Source organism: Macaca thibetana, chromosome 5 (genome assembly GCF_024542745.1).
Source record: "Macaca thibetana thibetana isolate TM-01 chromosome 5, ASM2454274v1, whole genome shotgun sequence".
NCBI classification, from domain to species: Eukaryota; Metazoa; Chordata; class Mammalia; order Primates; family Cercopithecidae; genus Macaca; species Macaca thibetana.
The window spans coordinates 9,470,442-9,486,807 of NC_065582.1; the positions used below are offsets into that span (position 1 = coordinate 9,470,442).

At 36.9% G+C, this 16,366-nt stretch overlaps 1 protein-coding gene across 1 annotated transcript in view; it reads right to left on the minus strand.

The window, feature by feature from the left end:
• Window positions 1-15,819, minus strand: part of TENM3 (teneurin transmembrane protein 3) — a 2,279,939-nt gene extending 2,264,120 nt beyond the window's left edge. Inside the window, exon 1 of the mRNA XM_050789940.1 lies at window positions 15,802-15,819. The gene's annotated coding sequence lies outside the window, so the exon portion shown is untranslated. The remainder of the gene's footprint in view (window positions 1-15,801) is intronic.
• Window positions 15,820-16,366: the final 547 nt, after the last annotated feature.

Here is a 16,366-nt window from a genome sequence, read left to right on the forward strand (position 1 = left end):
GCTGGTAGGAACGTCTGGAAGAGAGTGTTTGCTTGTCAGGAATGCTGCAGAAAGAAACGTATTTTGGGGGTCCTATGCAAGAAACGAATATAGGTTTTCTAATGGAAATATCCTAATTGCGACAAATGATGGTTTTGTGCTATGGTGCATTGTGAATCAAGTCATCAAAGTGAAGTGTAAACAAAACTTTGGGTGCACAAGATAATCCTTGGAGTACAGTTAAAAAAAAAGGTAGAATTGTAATTTGTGTTTTATTTTTCGGTCCTATCTTTTGGACCTTCTATTTTTACAAATGTGTTATAATGCACACAATATATTAGGATAAAATACATGCAAAGGATTTCTAATATATAGAACATGTATTCTTAACACATTTTTACTAATAGAGTTCCAAGAAAGCTTGGCGACTACAATTGATATACATACAGATACTATGATTTGTATGACAGTGTTAACCTGCGTTGTGGATAGGCTGAAAATTCTGTCTCTCATTTATAACAATGAATGTGGGAATATTCTTTGTAAATAAGTCATTAGAATTATGACCTACATATGAACTCCTGTTGTTCACCAATGTGTATGGTAGGAACTCTTGAAGGCCTAATAAGAAGAAAATGTAAATTCTTACTAACAACCTCTGATTCCTGCTCCCTTTGGTATCTCAGATCAGTTTAACCAGCCATTATCCAACTGGTGGTTGGATCTATACCCTCTATCTCCTACGGAGAACTCATACATCATATTAAAAGGGCTAGCCAGAAAATTGTAACTTCTTTCTAGTGAGCCGCATAATGATTGTATCTCACATTTTTATAACACCTTGCAGTTTACAACGCATTTTCATATCCATTATCTCATTTCATATATTGCCCACAAGCCTCTGGCTTCCTGGGATTCTATGATTCAAATGTCTCAGCAGTAACTTTATGCACCATACTTTTCGATAATGTTGGGTTTTCTTACATCTTGCCATTCTGTGTCAATTTTACATTCCTGAAGGGTTATGAGCTTCCTCTCTCATCTTAAAAATTCCTCTCCCCTCCATGTCACACTGAACACAGTAGGCGGTCAATCCACACTTGTTGGATGGTTGGACTCATTACGCCTCAATCCGGCTTCCTTCTGGTCAGGCAGGCTACTCGCCGACTTACTTGAATCAAATGACTCCTCAAACCCCACAAAGACTTCTCTATTTCTTCATCATTCCCCAACTAGCTACAGGTAGTTTGATTTTCTGAAACACAGAATTTTTTCCCAACACTGGTATTTACTGTACACTCTTTATTCACATCTCCATATCTAGCTTTTCTAGGAACGTTTATCTATGCTGCAGAGCTGGAGTGAATTTAAAAGGTGTTACAGAATGTGTAAGTCCATGGTTTATGTTGGTAGTGAATTCTGTTTGGCAACAATGACTTATCATTCAATCAGTATTGATTGTGTATTTGACAAAAACGAGCCAGGTAGTTGGTGTAGAACTTAGAGAGTTGGTGTTATACTGTAGGAAAGGCTGTTCCCAAATAACTATAAAACCAAGAAGACGGTATTTAGTATCAAGAAAGACATTTCGAATGTGTTTTCAAGTTCAAAGGAAGAAAGAGTACATTCAATTAATGCTGACAAGTTTAATAACAATCACAAGGGTTTATGAAGTTCCTATTTATGCACAACGTTTGTTAAAAATAAATTAGTGAAAGCAAAAAGATTTAGTCTCTGTGTTTATGAGCACATTATGTTTTAATAAAAACATTAAGGGCATAAAGAGGAATCAGTATTACACACAAATACAAATTAAATGTTAAAAGTAGTAGCAGAGAATTGAAAGTGATAAAAATTTAATATTTCTCAAGCTGTCCCTCATTACTTACAAGTGATTTAGAGACGTGATTCCTGCCGACATCCCAGTACAGTGGAGAGTCATAAAAAAAATGGGTAATACGGAAATTCTGTTCTATTGAGCAGCCCTAGCATTTTGTTCAAGGAGTTGATAGGACTGTGGTTCCCTTTAGCAAGACGTGGCTTCAACATCCATAATTCAACTTACCTGTTCATTCAATTATAGTGATTCTGCTGAGAGGTGTGGCAAACACATTCTCCACAGGAAAACATAATGACAACACAGAGAATGTTCTGAAAAAATCACTTGCCAGTTTTCAACACTGTCTCAAAGACTGACCTCAGGGATACATGTTTTCATTTTAACTACTTTCCCTTACTATTTCTTAAAGCCACTGGCTCAAAAGTTAGAAGACTAAGCTAATGAGAACTCCCTCCTCTGTATTTTAGCTATTTAACTTAAGAGAGTTAACCAGAATTTATACTTATTTAACATTGTATGATGAACTAGAAATGCCCGTTATAGCTCCCAACCACAGGTGAACCTTTTGACAAATGAGTTTTAGAAAGTGTCGCACAGATACTTCTGCCTTTCACAGATGTGCAGAGAAAAATATCATAAGTACATGGGAATTGAACTTCCCTGGTATATAATATTTATGCCTTTAGGGTACAGGAAAATTGGCCAAAAGCCAGTTCCTAAATAAATATTCATTGATTCTACCCTAAGGGCACTTGTATCATATTTTACTAATAAGGATGTTGTTTCTAGAGGCGGCATTATAAAGAGTAGAGGCTAACGAAATAGCACTTTTATTATCTTTGCTTTCTCCTGAAGGAGACAGAAAGAAATGAAGAATGTGTATTTTGTTGCCTAAATGAATCGAAAAAGTCCCCAACATGTCAAATCAAATAAATGTATGTTTATTAGTCTATGGTTGAATTGTACGAATGTTGATGAGGCTGTAACGTTTCTGGGGCTAAATCTAATTATAAAGGCCGATATCCCCTTGCATGTACACTGACATCTGTGTAAATGATCTGTTTAAAATGCTATTATAAAACTATTTCCTAAAACCTTTCTGGAAATTTTGTATTTGAAAAAATTATTTCAAAGTGTCATTCTCTAAAAGCTTCTGAACTAATGGCATAGGAACTTCATTTTTGTTCTATCCCATTCTCTGAACAAAGTTGTTCTTGTTGAACTAAGCAATCATTTGGCAGTAAAACTTCCGTAGTTCCAGCTTCCATAGGTGTTTGTGTTATGAGAGGAGTCACAACTGCAGACTGAAATAGGGCATCTTGAGAACATATATGATATTACACAATCTTCCTTTGCTGTTCTTCAATACCAGGAAAATCAGTGTCAGTCTGCCGCTGAGATCTCAATGGCTTTGGAAGAGGAACAAACTTTTCTGAGTTTTGAAGGTCGACGTCCACATGAGCAACCATATTCTCCTATAAAATTTTCTTTTGTACCACCATCAGAGACAACATTCTGTACTGACTCAGTGACTGGACCACAGATCTCAATCCGTCCGACATTTCCTACATTCTCAAATAATACACAGAGGTGAGATCTGAATAAATTTTAAGAAGCTAAGTTTTCCCTTTGGATAACAAGAAAAATATATTATGTCAGGATTACAGTATATGATTTTTATAATATGCATGAAGTTATCTTGATTTATATCTACAAATAATAAATAAGTTCCCTTTTTTGAAGAATTACTCAATTAGTTGTATTAATTATACTATATTATAATCAGGTATTTTTAGTTTTGTGAAGTATCTTTTCCACGTTTGGGTGTTTTATACTTAGGGTAATGCTGAGCATTAGATAAATTAGATGTGGAGTTTAGTAGTTCTCAGATCTTGAAATGAGCTGCTTACATATAAGGAACACCCATATTCTAATATCAGGCAGGTTGTTTGGACCCAGTGCTGGGATTAGAATCTAGTTTCCTTACTTCTGGCCAAAACATTTTGTTGCAGTTACTTTATTTATTTATTTTGTCATTATACAGCATCAATTGTTGTGTTGTCACATGGCATGTGAATAATGCAACCTAGTTTAACAGTTCCTAGTTTAATATAAACTAGAGGTAAAATCAAAACTAAACAAAGTCAGCCAGCCAACGTTGAGTGCTATTATAGGATTAGCACCACATTAGAGGCTGCATAAAATAAAACTCCACCCCAAGGAAGATTGTTATCTAATCAGAGGAATACGGGAAACATTTCCAGATATCAGAAAATATAATTCAATGAAAATTAGTAATCATGCATCATCTAAAATAGGGGTTCAGATGTGGGAGATAGAATTAGAGACTGCACAGTAAGATTCACGGACGACAGGCTGAAATGAGCAAGCTACATTTTACCATCGGTGAGTACAGAGCGCTTTCTAGAAGAGAGGTCATGCAATGGATTAGGAGGTAAGTTTGCAGAGTCAGGCTAACGAGGAGACACACTGAATGCCATGGTAAGAACTCTGGACATAAAAATATTGGAAGGTTTTTGAGCAAGTGAAAAAAATGTTTGGAAATGTTACTTTGGCAACGGCAAGAATGACAGTATGGAATAAATTGGCAGAACGAAGGCAAAATGGTTAGACACATATTGCATTGTTAAGGTAAAAAATGATGACTGGAGAATTATGTGCCACACTTATTCATAAGAAAGAATATGTGAATCTTGCAGATGTTTCCCTCTAGTACAACCAGAGGCCAAGAGGAACCTAGTAATTCAAACAGATCTTTCAGCAATCAGTAGAAGAGCCCTTCACATCTTCATAGGGTCCAGTGTCAACTTGCTTAGACATTGAATCATCTTGTCAATTCCTTCATGACCCACAGTGAAGCCTCATACTTGTCCATTATGGTCCTTACAGTCTCTGCGAAGTATCATCTGGTTTTCTAGACACTGTAGTTAAGGTTTATTTATTTATTATCATTATTATTATTATTTTGAGACAGAGTCCCACGCTGTCACCCAGGCTGGAGGGCAGTGGCACAATCTCGGCTCACTGCAACCTCCACCTCCGGGTTCAAGTAATTGTCCTGCCTCAGCCTCCTGAGTAGCTGGGACTACAGGTGCGTGTCACCACGCTTGGCTAATTTTTTGTATATTTAGTAGAGACAGGGTTTCACTGTGTTACCCAGGATGGTCTCGATCTCCTGAGCTTGTGATCCACCCACCTCAGACTTCCAAAGTGCTGGGATTACAGGCGTGAGCCATTGCGCCCGGCCAAGATTTATGTTTTATCAAGAAATTCAACCATGCAGTGTCCATGGGTTCTGCATCCTCAGATTCAACCAACCCCAGATTGCAAATATTAAAAAATAAAAACAACAATAAAATAACAATAAAAATAACACAACAATAAAAATAATAAAAGGCTGTATAACAACTGTTTATATAGCACTGACAATGTATTAGGTATTATGGTTAGAGTAGGCAGATAGTTAGACATGAGTGGGACATAGGGGGCATGAAAAAAGGGAGGTCTGGAAAACCTGACACCAGAAACCAGAAACCGGCATGCTAAAGATGACCAGACAAGAGGGGAAATAACTATGCAGGAAGAAACACCGCTTAAGACGCCCAGTAATTGCTCACTCTGCAGTTAACTTGTCAGAATGTAGCTACCTAAATGCGGATAAGGAGGAGAAGAGGGCAAAGGAGAAATCCCTAAGACCTACAAAAGCACGGTAAGTGCAGATTTAACTGCTATGCGACTTTCCCAGGGTGGCAGTAATGAGCAACTCCACCACTAGGTAGAATTCATATCCAACACCTGGTCCATGCAGGTGCATCACTGACAGTAAGGGGGAATCCCCCAAACCTGGGATGGAAACTAGGTGGGGTAAAGGTGGGGACAAGGCAGCAGCAAGAAAACCAGATGAAGAAAAAAGGTGGAGACTTAAGACAGAGGAGGAAACTTCAAGAAAAATCTGACATCATAAAAACCGAATGCAGATCTCTCAGGGCTGCTGCTGGCTCATTCTCTTTCAGCAGCCCACTCTGCCTCATCTTTCAGAGTGTCCTGTCTCTCTAAATCAACTCTCTGCTCTCTATTTTCCTTCACTAAATTCTCCTTTTTGGCTAAATTGTCTCTTGGCTGAATTCTTTCTCCCAAGTGAGACAAGAACCAAGATTTGTGCACTTCCTGGTAACATTGCAAGTAATCTAGAAATGATTTAAAGTATATGGAAGAATGTGCATAGGTTATATGCGCATAGTCATTTTTTTTTTACAAGGGTCTTGATTCTCATATCTGTGGGGGTTCCTAGAGCCAATTCCTCAGGGATACCAAGAGATCACTGTATTTGTATGTACCATAGCAACATTTTCTGCAGACATCCCTGAGCTACTATTGAAGAATACATCTATAATTTAAACTTCACACTTAATGGCTAACTGAATACATGGAAGAAACAGTGTTGGGGAAAAGATAATAATTCAAAAATAAATATAAGTCTGATCCTGGATAGTGGGAGAATAATCAACATTAAGTGTTTCTCAAAATTTAGTAAAGAATACACAAAATACCATGAAAATGTTCTCACACTTCATTCTTATTAAAGTGCACTTAATTTTATCTACTTATAAACAGCAAAATCACTCTTATAAAATTGAAAAAGTATCCTCAAACTTTAAAAATCTGTAAAACCAGTACAACTTAAAGTAACCGTTTCAAGTTCTTTACATAAAAAAGCAGGAAATCGTGCCATTCACAGCAAGATGGATGAGCCTGGGGGACATTATGTTAAGTGAAGTAAGTCAGGTGCAGAAAGATAAACACTGTATGTTCTGACTCACATGTGGACCCTAAAAAAGTTGATCTCGTAGAAGTAGAGAGTAGAATAGTGATTACCAGAGGCTGGAAAGGGTAAGTGGAAGGGGAGATAGAAAGAAGTTGGTGAACAGAAACAGAATTCCAGCTAGGCAGGAGGAGTAAGTTCTAGTGTTCTACAGAGCTATAGAATGATTATCGTAAACAATCATTTATTATAATTTGTCAAATAGCTAGAAGAGACCATTTTGAATGTTACCAACACAAAGCAGTGGCAAAGGTTTGAGATAACTGATATGCTAATTACCTTGATTACATATTGTTTACATGTATCAAAATATCACACTGTAGCCATAAATATGTATAATTATGTTTCAATTAAAATATATATATTAAAAACTGTAACTTTCCTGTCTGAAAAATAAACAAAAGAGGTATAATATATTATCACTGGTAATGAAGTTTAGAGGGGACTAAACGGCCACTTGCAATATTACTAAATTTTAAAGTGGAAACCTTTGCAAATTCCACGTTCTATTATTTGTCAAGTAACGACTTAATTCTCGCAACAGTTTTCTGTATTCTAACAACAGTGAAACAGGTGATTACAGCTTTCTTGGCTTCAGATGGCTTTAACTTAACATTAACACCTTATTTAAATGATTTCTCTTTCTCTCACTCTCTCTCTCCCCGCCCTCTTATGGTTTCTTACAAACTTTAGCAGTACAATTTGAAGTTGCATGGTACACAGTATTATAAGGTGGTTAATCAGGATCTCATTAGCATTCGTATATCAACATATTTAAAGATTAATGAAGAATAAAAACACAGAGACGCACACTTAATCATAACAATCTCATGGGAAACTCATGAACCCCTGAAAATAGGTTTGAGGTTGTCCAATTTCTGGGAAAATCAGGTTTGAGAAACACATGAAACAGTGGAAATCACAAAAAAAGAGAAGTATTTACATTTCATTTGTTTGTTTGTATTCCAGGAACGATGATTCATTTTCTTTGGGCTAATCAGAGGTAGAAATGACGGGAGAACATTTTCAACCAAATGATGTATATGAACATTTTACATTTTCCTTGTAAGAGTTGCTGCCTCCAAACACACATTTTCCTCAGTGAGAGCAGTTTTTATAATATGTATAAAACACTCCAGATTTTCGTTCTGTAAATCTATTCTTTCTGGGCTTTTAGCCAAGATGTAGGAACATGCTGATAACTCAGGTGACAATTTCTATATGACCTAGGTCATTATTATAGTTACAAATGGAATATTTGAGTTGTATGAAATTTATAATTCCATTTAACAAAAAAGGAGGGAAAAGCCTGACTTTTTGCATTATTTGCCATTTATTTCAACTGCTGCAGTTCTTTGAGAGTGGAAAATGGACGTCTACATGGTTTGAACAATAGCCATGATAGTCAGACTTATATTCTTGCCAGTGGGTGAAAAAAAAAAATCAAAGGGAATCTTCAACTCTTAAGTAAATGTGAAGCTGTTAGAGGAAGCTGTTTCCTCCTTAATCCTTCAAATACTTGAATGTGGTTCATAGTTTTGTCCCCAAATGCTCTTGGGTATGTGTGAGTCTCCCAGGTCCTCTGCTGCTCCTTTAGAAACCCTCTGTTCCAACCATACTGCTGCAAGCAGATTTTTTTTTTTTTCTGTCTGATCTCCTCTAAGGAGGCTATGTGAGTCTTGCCCTGCTAAGCTTGAGATCACTGTGGAGATACAGAGATGGGCAGACAAGGAACAAATGAGGAGGTGAATAAAGCCCAATAGATAGAAAGTTCTGAGCTCAAAGGCTGAGAAGCTAACCTTAGGTCTTAACTCCATGGGTCAAAAGAGGGGAAAGGGGACAAATGATAACAGCTTTTGTGTTCTGAATGGGGAAGAACTGGTGTAAATGAGTCAATTGTAACCAGATGCAAGCTGAAGGCATTTAGGCAGATGGCCCTAAACAGCACAGAACAGCCCTCTAGTAAGGAGGCTTCTATGGCTCAGGTAAACATGGCCTGGTCTCTAGTTATAAGGAACTCCTGTTGCTGATTAAGAAAAGTAGGTTGCACTTTGGGAGGCCGAGGCTGGCAGATCACTTGAGGTCAGGAGTTAGAGACCAGCCTGGCCAACATAGCAAAACCCTATTTCTACTAAAAATACAAAAATTAGCTGGGCGTGGTGGTGCATGCCTATAATCCCAGCTACTGGGAGGCTGAGGCAGGAGAATCGCTTGAACCTGGGAGATGGCAGTTGCAGTGAGCCAATATCACACCACTGCACTCCAGCCTGGGCAACAGAGCGAGACTCCATCTCAAAAACAACAACAACAACAACAACAAAAAAAAACACCAAAACTTAGCCAGGCATGGTGGTGCATGCCTGTAATCCCAGCTACTTGGGAGGTTGAAGCTGGAGAATCTCTTGAACTCAGGAGGAGGAGGTTGCAGTAAGCCGAGATCCTGTCACTGCACTCCAGCCTGGGTGACAGAGCAAAACTCCATCTTAAAAAAAAACATTAAAAAAGAAAGAAAAGTAGGTTGATGATCTTATGATGGAGGCTGTGTAGCACGAAGCTGTTAGAATGTGTTAAAATCATACTGAGCAACATGCAAGGATGTTCAATACCTACTGCAGAGCAAAATCAGAAGTAGGCAATAAAAGCATGTAAACAAACCCTGGAACATCCACGGAGAAAATCCTCAAGCCCGGAGATCCAGTGTCTCACATTTTCAAGCAGTAAGACTTTCAAAGTGACTGCAGAACTGCTTGAGGGAATACGGAGATGGCACAGCTAAAGAATGGTAGAGTGTTTCTTTGATAGTAAATCTGGGGCATGAATAATAAAATACTACTTGGAAATACTTCCATTAGTTCACCTCTGGGAACTTATCTGAAGGGACTAATAGAGGTTGTACATAGGTACAGAGGTTCTCCTCATGACATTGTCACTAAGAGGGAAAACCAGAAAACAAGGTGAATGTTCAACTGTGGTGCATGTGTAGCATGAGGCTGTTAGAACGTGATAAAATGATACCGAACAACAAGTAAGGATGTTCGAGACATGTTGCAGAGCAAAATCAGAAGCAGGCAATAAAACCACATATAAACTGCAGTACGAGTCCATGTTCCAACTAGGAACGGACGGCACCTCCCTCTTATTAGGATAATTTCCAGACAGTTAAAGAAAGGAACCATTGACAAAGGTGTAGGTGGAATGTTCAGAAAACCCAAGAAGTTCAAAGGAAAATTCTCACCATGCCGAGGGTGGCAGGGACAGAGAAGGGGCAGCTCCTACAACCCAGAAGATAGTCGCTGAGGGAAGTGTGCCTGGACAGGAACTGAGAACTGCGGCCAAGGGACACAGACAGCTTGAGGTGATCTTGGAGGCAGGGAGCCAGAGAAAGAAACCCTGATCTCACTCTCTTATATCCTTCTCATCTCCCTATCTATCTCTCTCCCTGAACAGACAAAATCCAGATCCAGAGAGACCTTGATGCCTCTCAGGGGAGAGGGCAGGATGGAAAACAGCGTATCTAAGAAAGAGAATTGGAATACAGTAGCCCCCCAACTCATTGAGGGCATACCTTCCCAGACCTACAGTGGATGCCTGAAACCACAAGTAGTAAGGAACCCCGGCTGGGCGCGGTGGCTCACACCTGTAATCCCCGCACTTTGGGAGGCTGAGGTGGGTGGGTCACAAGGTCAGGAGTTCGAGACCAGCCTGATCAACACGATGAAACCGTGTCTCTACTAAAAATACAAAAATTAGCCCAGTGTGTTGGCGCATGCCTGTAATCCCAGCTACTAAGGAGGTTGAGGCAGGAGAATCGCTAGAACCCGGGAGGCAAAGGTTGCAGTGAGCCAAGGTGGTGCCACTGCTCTCCAGCCTGGGTGACAGAGTGAGACCCTGTCTCAAAAAAAATAAATACACAAAATAAAAATAAATAAGTAAATAAATAAATAAATAAAAATAGTACAGAAGCCGATATATCGTATTTTTTTTTCTATACTTATATACCTATGATAAAGTTTAATTTATAAATTAGGCACAGTAAGAGATTAACAACAATAGCTAATAGTAAATTAGGAGAATTATAACCATATACGTGGACCCTCAATATCCACAGGTTCTGCATCCTTGGATTCAACCGACCCCAGATTGAAAATAATCAGAAAGATTTTTTCTAATTTACAAATTTACAATTATAAATAATATAAATAAAAATGCAGTAGAACAATTATTTCCATAGCATATGCATTCTATTAGGTATTATATATAATCCAGAGATAGCTTAAAGTATCCAGGAGGATGAGTGTAGGTTCCCAGACCAAGACCCACAGTGATGATGCTGACGGCTGGATGTCAGGAGCAGTCACATCAGTGACTAGCGGGTGGGTAGTGTCTACAGTGTGGCTGTGCTAGACAATTGGATGGCCCAAGTTTGGGGCAGGACAGAGCAGGATGGCATGATATTTCACCATGCTACTCAGAACAGCACACGTTTTAAAATGGATGAATTTGTTTATTTCTGGAATTTTTCTTTTAATATTTTCGGGACCATAGTTGACCACAGGTAACTGAAACTGAGTAAGGTAAAACGACCTATAAGAAGAGATTAGTCTATATATTGCACAGGTACCATACATTGATTATGTATAAATACATGCATTAAAAGTCCAGTTGAACACTGGAATGCCAGTAGTAGTTATCTCAGAACAATTGGGTGATGGTGAAATTTTGTCTTCTTTAAATTTACCATGTCTAGGAGTTGCATTTGATGCTGTTTCTATAATGAACTTTCATTGTGGAAAGAAAAGCTTGCTCATGTTTATTTTATTGTATAATTCAAGTTGTAATATCTATACCGATTTTCAATATGAAGGTTTTGTAGTTGTTGTAATTATTTAAATGAAGAAAACTAATTCTTGGGAAATCTGAGGAGAAAAAGGTGGCCCAAGCACGCACCTTAATCACTCTCTAAAGTGGTGTGAGGCAAATATATTTACTCTAAGGTAAATGTATAAAAGTAAATGTGTGATGATGTGGAAAAAAGGATCGAATGCTAAATTTTATTCTATAGAGACGAAATTCATTTAAAGAAACCCAACATTTTATCTGGTTTTCTATGCTTTACATATTCACCTGAAATAGTGATATAAAGTTAGATCTCGCAAATATGTTAATGACCAAATTGCCAGTGAAAACATGTCAAAAGTTGGTAGGTATAAAGAAGCATAGAGCTTGATTCAGAAATAAAATACAGGTAGCATGGCTCCAGAAAACTAGGTACAATATCAGAATTATCAAAAAATAAAATAGAAATGCACGTGTGTCTTTGGCAAGGAAGTCAACAATATGTGATATAGATTTTAAAAAATATGTGCAAGACAGGACATTCTAGATGTAAAAAAAGTTTCTGGATTTTTCAGTCTTCCAGGAAAAACTGCATGCTAAAAAATAAATTTATTCAGAAGTGTTAACTTTAGATTTGAGTGCTTCTCATACTGTTGCAATGCTCACAACGGACACCCCTATCCAACTTCTAACCTATAAGCCCAGATAAATTTGTCACGTGCTCCTTTTATGATCATTTTAATATCAGTGTGTGGATTTATCAAAATTAATATAGGATTGCTGTTTAAAACAATCAAGAAGCAAAGAATGAACAAAAACATCCATTTGTCTGATTGGGGAAGAAATTGTTTTGTGACAGGTATAATTAGTTGGTTTTGGCTTGAGAAGAGTGAGGCAAACCATAGGAAAGTTAGACTCACACAGATGATATGATGAGATAAAATATGAGGTATTTTCCTAAGGCACTAGAATCCAGCAGTAACTTTTCAGTAAAAATAGAAAATAAATCAACAGAAAACTTCAAGGCAAACAATCAACAAATGTCAAAGCTTTTCAATTCTTTATTATTAAAGCACTTGGAATGACATTTAAGGGTCAATTAAAAGTTCTCAGGTGAATCCATTGTCCTTTTTTCTTAGTCACCAGGATTAATTAACTGTGCCCGGCAAAATGTGACATGCAGGTCTTCTATCATTTTTCCCAGAACTTTATTAATGTCATATATACATTGCATTATTCAAGCAGAGAATTTCTATTTAAAAATGAATCTCTCATGTATCACTTGTAAACTATTTTCATTTTTGGCTTTTTGCTATTAGAAAACACCGAGCTCCCTGTCAACACCGAGTTTATATTGGCAAGGAGCCTGGGGAGGGCCTGGCTTATTGAGTCGTGAGTCACATTACCACATGCAGTACATTTTGTCTGGTTTTCTTCTGTCTTGTATTTGCATATGCATGAGTAAATCCATAGAAGAAAAATAGCACATGAATTGCTTTTACGTGATAGAATGACGTTGGCATATTTGAACTGCTTTGGGTTGTCAGAAACCCCAGTATTAACCAATGATCACTCTGCCGAGTTTAGCCAAGTCACGTCCTTCTCTGTTTCCTGATCAGAAACACAAAAGTCATGATTCCCCCCAAACTTAACAAAACCGTTTGGCTCAGGTGTATGAGAATTTGTGATAAACAATAAATATAAATTACTCTTAAAATTTTGAAGGCAACTAAAAAATCAAAGGGGGTTGGAGAATAGTACAGAGAAGATTTAAAATAATGTGTTCGCAATTTTCAGAGGAGAACTAGATATCAATTTATGTCCGTTTGAAATTTTTTATCTGCAGTGGGAGAAAGCGGAAAAAGAGAAAGAGAATATTTACGTGAAGTCTCGTACGCATGTAGAAGCTTTATAACAAGCATGGAGAGGAAGCAACGCTACTTTCATAAGTTTACAGGGCTGCCTGGGAATGACTTTGGGCCTCAAATTCTTCCCCATACCAAAGAGATCATCATATTCCCTTGCATTTAGGTGAAGCCATTACAAAAGCTCATTAAAATGTAAACACTATCTTGAAAGGCTATTGAAACATTTTCAGTCATTTAGCTATTCAATTACCCAGCAGAGTTTGGAGAGAAAGGATTGCAAGGAGCTGCTTTCCTAAATAAAGGAATAAAAGAAGCTAGAACAGGCCCCACTTCTAAGCTTTAGTATGTAGTAAAGAGGACTAGGTCTCTGGACAGGAAATAGCCTAAGTAGCGGCACGGAAGAGAAGACAAAAAAGGAAAGAAGTATTTAAGATTCACAAACAGTTACTAAAATGAGAGTTGTTTGTGTTCACAAAATGCCTGTAAATCAATACCCGGGGTGTACACTTTGACACCAACAGAAGGCAGCATCTATATACAGAGTTTAGCAAGATATTATGCTTTATTTTATAGATATGAATATTCTACCAGGTTAGTACATTCAAGGCAAAGTTTATATACATAGAAGAAAAAAAGAGACAAACTTACCATAAAATTATAGTTTTATCAGACACAGCAATAAGGAATTTGTTTGAGGTTGTATACACAAGATGAGATTGACTTTTAGGGGAAAGCAGGGAACCAACAAATCACTTGCAGCATGTTTATGGCAGTTGTGCAAAATAAGTATTATATTCAGTCTGAAAACTCATTTAAATGTCTCAGAGAGGTTAAGTAACTTGCCTGAAGTCACACAGCAAGTAAGAGCTGGAGGTAGGTCTACAAGTGAGTTCTAACTGACCCTAAAGCCTACATTCTTTTGACTACCCAGTTTGTATGGAAGGAGGGTAAAACTTTCAAAATCGTTAACTTTTTTTACTTTTCTTGATTGTTTTTCAACAATGTAGTCTAAACCATGGCTCGCATAACCTGTACATCATGTATTTATATAGCTTAAGATTAAACTTATAAAAAAAGAACTTTGTTGTAATTCTGTCATAGCTGCCAACTTCCATGACAAGGCAGAATTTGTGAATTACACTTTTAAACATAATTCTTCGTAGCTTACTTAACAGAATTATGGGCTCCTACCATAAGAGAGCAGGAATTTACAAGTAACAGACGTGCTATTTTCATAATGCAAAGTGCCTGGAAAATACATTGCTTTGCTAACCACATAACTAGCTGTGATAGTTAGCATGATGCTAATACATCAAGCTAATACACCAACATTACCTGATAACAGAAATACAACCCCATAAATAAACAAGTATTAGGTGGAGGAAAGAGTTATAATTTATTAATTTACTTATCTTGGCAACATAATTACACACAGAGTTCCTCTGTTATTACAACCAGAAGCTGAATTCAAATGCCCTAAAGGCAAGAAGTTTCTCTCCTTACAGCATCCAAAACGTATAAAAGTAAAAAAGTGATTATACTCAACCAAGAGGTATAAACAAGTGGAACTTCCAAGCTAGAGCAATAATAGAGATTGATGTTTGCCAGGGATGCTGTAGAAGGCTGTCTTTTGAAGACATTCACCATGACTTGTTAGAGAAACAAAGACCATACCAGGAATACAGTAACTAATCACCCCTCTATATTTTCACTGTCTGAATGAATGCTTAGGGAAAGACAAACTGAGAAATAACACAACGAAGTAGACATTTTTGGGTATATAATAAAGTACAAAGTATTCTCTACTTAAGCATTTAGTTTTCTTTTAAGCATCACAGAATTCTTGAAAATTTAAATACTAGAGTTAGCCAGCTCTAAAATTTAACTCATGGTTGCAACTGATACTTTGCAAAATTTGAAAATATAAATGTAGTCTGGTAAAAGCTGATCAGTCTTTATTGGTAAGTAATATCTTTCAGACACAAGCATTTTTAACTTTCAAAATGTATAAGCCATTCTCTGATTCCAATTAACCAAACAAATAACAAAGAAAAACTAAAAAACAAAAAACAAAAACCTGTGACCATAAGTTACCGGTAATTTCCAGGAAAATTATCTACATCCATCTAGAACTGAAACAAATGTGATCAAACTGAACTGTGTTAGTTGTATCTCACTTCAACAGGTATTTCTTTTAAAAATCACCAGGTTAATTAATTATTCTTACTAAAATAGAAAAATGTGCCAGTTTGTCCTTTATACTTAATGTCAGCAGCATGAATAATAATCTGGAGCTTAAGATAATTAATACTATACATCCTCGCCTTTGAACAACACAGCTGTCAGCCATGGGGCTTTAAAATTAACAGGCTCTTCAAAGCTATAAATCAGAAATGATGATAATTTTATATAATATTTCTTTAAAAGGCACTTACCTTTTGAATGGAAAACACACTTCTAGCAGCAAATTGCCTGTTAAAATAAAACATATCATTTATTGGTATCCAGTAAATGATATAAAGAATGATGCATTGTTATACTAAGCACAATTACAGCGCAACTTTAAAAAAAAAACTTTTCCTGACCTCATTTAGTTTCTTTTTTACCCAAAAAGAAAATCACCTCCTTGGTGGTAATAATTAAATGCTTTTCTGTTCATTGCATGTGCACTGAAACCACAAAAGCTAATGAGTTTCATGTCTGAGAGCAAAAACAGAAATTACAGGGCACATTATCCGGGTCATGGGTGTAGATTGGAGCATATTCCACTCAATGTCTATAATGAGAAGCATGTGGATTAAGGTCTACTCCAGAAAATTTAATGGTTAGGTGTCATAGAGAATTTCATTTCTACTAAATAAAAATAAAATACCACTGGGTAGAAGTTATTAATATCAAATGTACTCCTTTCAAATATTACATTAGTTATTTGAGTTCCTTATATACTTTTCACTGTACTGGATTAACGTCTAAGAGATTTTTATTTACAATACCTCACAA